General features: G+C 40.1%; 1 long non-coding RNA gene across 1 annotated transcript; it reads right to left on the bottom strand.

The window, feature by feature from the left end:
* Positions 1-2,961: 2,961 nt before the first annotated feature.
* On the bottom strand, positions 2,962-4,925 carry LOC135312274 (uncharacterized). Its single transcript, XR_010371841.1, has 3 exons — positions 4,490-4,925; positions 4,317-4,393; positions 2,962-3,283 (listed from the first exon to the last, which is right to left on the bottom strand). It is a non-coding gene; the product is annotated as an uncharacterized LOC135312274 (long non-coding RNA).
* Between the last annotated feature and the right edge of the window lie 348 nt (positions 4,926-5,273).

Below are 5,273 nucleotides of genomic sequence, written 5' to 3'. Positions count from 1 at the left end.
TTGAGGTGTAAGACAAGAAACAGCAGATGGATACAGTCACAGAGGGGAATTTAAGGCAACAATAAAGCAATACTGATCAGTGTGATAGGCAGCCAAGCACAGGGTATAAGCTGTTGCCAAGGCTTCTGTATTGTGGCAAAAAAAATTTAATGATGGATTTGAAAAAAACTAATGAGAGCTCTGTAAATATTTTTGTAAGCCCAAAGCATGAGAGAAAGCATGAAATTGATTGTTTGAACATCTAACAGTAACTAATTTGTGTAGTAAGTATGAGACCCATGAATTTGTAATGGAGGTTATGAAGGTTAATTCACAAGCATGTCTAAGTGTGTTTAAATACCATTGAAGAGTAGAGGATTGTTAAATTAATCATTCCAGGGAAAAGTCTTAGAATCATTTTAAAGAAAGGCAGCATGATTTTAGACAGGCGATGAGTGAAGAAACTGGAAACTGTTAGGCCATAACCTCCCGGCATGAGCAGAGGAGGTCATTAAGATGAAAATTGCCAAAGGGATTTTTTAGCAGTTGCAGACTCTGCCATATCAGATTGGGTTTTATATTCATTTGCAGTGGCTAAAATACTGGTTGTGGCTGCTCTGTCTTCAGTACTAGTGTGTGTGCTGATTTCAGGAATTAAAAGACATTTCACTGGGGGCAAGAGAACTACTTGCCTGTGTGTTGGCATAAAGGAACTAAAATACACAGCAAGACTTACAGCCAGCACATTACTGTCAAAGCACTTAGCCTATCTCAGCACAAGAGAGGTAACCATAATGAAGTATCATATCTAAAACCAAGATTACTCTTAAGCATGTCTCAGTACCACATAAAATTTGATTTTGAAACTATTATTTGGAACAGGAAAAAATGTTTAAAGGACTCCAACTTTTAATCTCACAAAGTTTCCCAGAGTCAATTCCTGACACAGCCCGCTGACCCTGAATACTCGTGGTCTGCTGTCTGCAGTGAGGACAACTGGCAGGACCACTGTGAAAAAGACTTTATATGAAGTGGCAGTTATTTGTGACATGCAACAGCAGCTAAAATGTATTTCCTGGACAACAGAGCCTCTGGTTTTGTATCCTTTAGAATTACTACAAAGACTTGTTTATTATTATTTTTGAAACTTATGAGATTTTCTCTGTCCTAGTTTTAAGAGTTGAATTTGAGGTTGTCAAATCTGATCTTTTTCAAGTAGCCTTTAGAAAGATCTTTCTAATGTGATTTGTGCAAGATGATTCAGGCCTGAGCAAATGTGACCCCTCTGTGCCCTATTCCTGCCTAGACAAAAGCAGTCGCCTGCAGCTGTATCCATCTTGCCCTCAAGGCATTTTTAAAATGCCACTTGACATGCCAAATGTATTTGAATGAATATTTTCTGTCATTACCAATTGAAATAACTACTGCCTTCTCCTCACGACCTTCAGAACTGGAGCCCCATAGAAGAACAGCATTCTTCCCCTTTCAGACAATTATAAATAAGTCTGATCGCCCTATACCAAAAAGGAAGTTTATGACACGGGAAGTATTTCCTTGTTCTTGAAGAGAGGTGGTGGGTTAGATGATCTGTGTAGACATCATAGGGAACTAATTTAACAAGTCCTAAGCTCTAGTTTCTGTTTAGCTCAGACATGAGCTCACTGTGTGGCTGTGGACATGTGTAGTGGGGTATTCCATCAAGTCCAAATTTTTTAAGTCTTTGTGAAACCTGAAACAGGATTGTTGAATCTCAGTGAAAATCAAATAGACAGTTTTTACAGAGAACCTGGAACTAGGCCTACCAAGAGATAAGTGGCAGTGGGCAAAAGGAGCTGGGGTTTTCTCAGCTGGAAGATACTGCACATAAAAAGGAAGATAAAAGGAGTACTTTGTGGTGGGGGAAACCCCGGCCTCAGTTATAGGAAACAGGTCACTGCAAGTAGGCCCTTTGGAGAAGATGGGACTTTGATTTCTGTCTGTACACAAGCTGGCAAAGAACAAATAATTAGAGCTTTTTCTCCTCTGTAATCAGCAATACTAGGGAAGGGAAGTCCACAGGTCACCAGCATTTTACCTGACTTCTGTTTTTCAGAGAAAGGGTAAGTAATTCTCCCCCAAGCTTCCTCAGAGATGTCTTTGGCTGCCAAGAAGCTGTGACGGCCATACACTTCCAGTTTTTATTGAATACAACTATAGTCAGAGACAGCATTTCTTAAAATTTCTCTTAAGCTACTTCAAACTCAGCATACAAAAACATAGTCAAAGTCAGTAGCTACTTCTGAAATTCCGTGCCTCCATTTAGGATATGCTTACATTCCAAAGAAAGCATGGAAGAAGAAAGTACGTTCTTCATTTGTGATAAGATAAAGATAAGTCAGCTGGGGTTTTGATAGAGGGGATTGGTTTTATCCTCAAGTTTCCCTTTTAAGTATTCATTCACTACTAACCCAGGTTAGAAACCTCAGTTGCCGTATACAGAGCAGTTTTAGCTCAAATTGTACAGTCCAAGTTAAGAATATACTCCCCCCCTCCCCGTGCCCCGCCCCTGAACTCACATATTTTGAGTTGTCTTATTTGTGAAATGGCTGCATCTTGTTCCTTCATGGGTGTGTTCATGAGTTAATGCTTGCAGAGAACTTGAAAGAGGTCCTTGGTTATTAAATTTGAAGATCAGGAGTTGCATAAAATAGAACAGAGGTAACCACTTCTGTACAGCTAGCCCAGCCTCTTACCTGTCCTGTTCACAGTGTTTGTTTGCTTTGAACAGATGGAGCAACGTAAATAAGCTGGTTAAAAATAAATCCTGTGGAGCTATTGTATCTGCTTTTTCTGCACAGAAGGTGAAACAAAGAAGCAGAAAGCTCAGGTCCTGAATGTCAAGGCACAATGGCAGCCAACACTGCCTGATAGAGAAGAAAGCAGTGCACTGATTCTTCCCATGCGATCTTACAGAGGCGAGTCATGGCAAAGAGAGGGGCAGATACAAGTATTTTATTTAGAAGCTAGAGGAGCCAAATAACAGCATTACTATGCATCATATGAAAAATGCTGCCAGTGCTATTCAACACGAATGGGCTGGCAGGGAAGGGAAATCCAGCTTGTTATTTTTCGTTCATCTGAACAACAAACTTTGGACTAATCTTTCAGGCAGAGTCATTTACTAGTCTTAGTAACTTCTTGTTAGCAGTCAAAAACAGGTGGAAAAAGCCTATGTAATCTAGCATCTTCTTAATCATTCCAATGAGAGTCTAAGCACTGAATGTGCAATGAGATCATGTGGGATTTTTTTTCTCCTCAGTTGTACCTGAAAGATGCAGATGTGCAAATGCTTCTTGAGAAATTTGCAACTTCCTATATGTATTTATTAGTTATTCTGGTGTCTCTGTACTCTTATTAGAACTACTAAGCTGGGGTTTATGACATCGGTCTTTAGGTACCAAGTGAAGTACCTAAGCTGAAATCCACTCTAAGCTCCTTCTGTTCTCAGCGGTGTCTTCATCCCACTGTCAGTTTGAATCCTGGTCTAAGTTGCTCCAGAGTTGCTAGGAGCAAGAGGTACACTTTCAAAACCAACTGGTCATCTTTATATACTACTGTATATAAGTGGTATCTACAAGTCTGAACCCTGACAGGCTGGAGAGAAAAGACTTGCTCTGGTCTGCTCACATATAAAATTAGTGGCAGCGATGCTCAGAAATTCAAACGCTTGTGGAACATCCTTAACTCTCACCAGCTTTTGCAGAGTTCGTTACTTGTGGGTCGTCTTAGGAGGCGGGCAACCTCTGGTCACAGAGCTACAATTATTTTTTCGTACCACATTTGCCCACACCACTACTAGTCAAAAGTACACCTCTCCACCTTTGTTTACAGTTTCATGGTTTGCATCCAGGATGTTTGCACACACTTACAAAGACAGATTCCTTCCAGTAGGACCTTGGATATCTACAGTGTGTCACAAACAGCTGTCATGTCTGTCATATTAAATACATCAGTAATAATATAGCATTTCCCCTCTCTTTCCCAGGAAAAGTCATGTTTCCACCCAAGCTTTTTTCACTCAAACTCACCTCCTGTTGTATCCTATTCTTTATGTGCAGCTAGTGCTGGTATATGTTGCAAGCAGAGTTGGCTAGATGTGATGTTGCGACTCTAATGCGACATACTTCATTTGGCACTGTTAATTTCTTAGCTGGAATTCCACCTGGGCCTGTAACTCTGTTCTGCACCTGCTAAACCTTTGGAGCTTTGCTTTTGCTTGAGCTGCAAGTGCCCAGTTTTGAAACATTCAAAAGAAGTTTTTATCAGCACATGCAGGATCAATGCTACACAGTACTCACTAGTAAATGTGTGCAGCCTTTTCCCAAGCTTGTATTTTCTTTATTCCTTCCATCTTCCAGCAATTCTTTTCCTCCTTCTGGAAAACAGTGGATATTAGTGAGAGCAGAGGATTAAAACGTACAAAGAAAATAGCTGCAGTGGAGGAAGGGAGATAACAATGACTCCTGCTCACCTTTGTGTGTGAAATCAAGCAGTCCTTCAGTTTGGAGTAACTCACTCTGGTTTGCCATCATTTAGTAGTGCCTTACTATTGGCTTTTCTTATTTTTCTTAACCCTGTGGAGAAGAAGTCTGTGTTACATTTATGTATCAGGCTTGTATTTATTCACCCAAAAGATTAGCAATGAAAGCAAAGAATGTAAATTTATAGATGAAAGTTTTATTGTTTCCTTATTAAATTAGGAAATTATTAAATGGTTCAAGTGCTATTAAATGATTTAAGGAGCTTGTCTAACTGTAAATAGAAAAAGCCTTGCTGCGAGATTTTTTTTCACGCATATTTTCCTCAACATTGTATTCAACAATACTGGCACTGAAATAAGTTAGCATCATTTCAATGGTTTCATCAAGAGGGATAGGTTTACAATGGTACCCTATGAGACACATGTACTTTTATGTGTTAGCATTTTATACCATAAGTGGCAACGTACAACTCTTTTTGAACTCTGCTGTGTGTGGGCTCAAGGGATTTGATAGTGGTGGGCATCTAGTACAATCATTAAAGGGCATATCCTCATGCCTTTATGCACTTGAATAAATCCCCCTATTAATTCTCTAGTGTTACATGCTGAAAGTGATCAGGGCATGGCTGCAATCACTTGCAAAGTTCAATACCTGCTGCCGTGGGTTTGACCTTGGCTGCCTGCCAGGCCGCACCCAGCCACTCTCTCACTCCTCCTCCTCAACAGGAAAGGGGTGGAAATAAGATGAAAAAAGCTCACGGGTCAAGATAAAGAC

Source organism: Phalacrocorax carbo, chromosome 2 (genome assembly GCF_963921805.1).
Source record: "Phalacrocorax carbo chromosome 2, bPhaCar2.1, whole genome shotgun sequence".
Lineage (NCBI taxonomy): Eukaryota > Metazoa > Chordata > Aves > Suliformes > Phalacrocoracidae > Phalacrocorax > Phalacrocorax carbo.
Note: the sequence above shows the minus strand (reverse complement) of the source record. Positions and strands in the feature narration are given on the sequence as shown.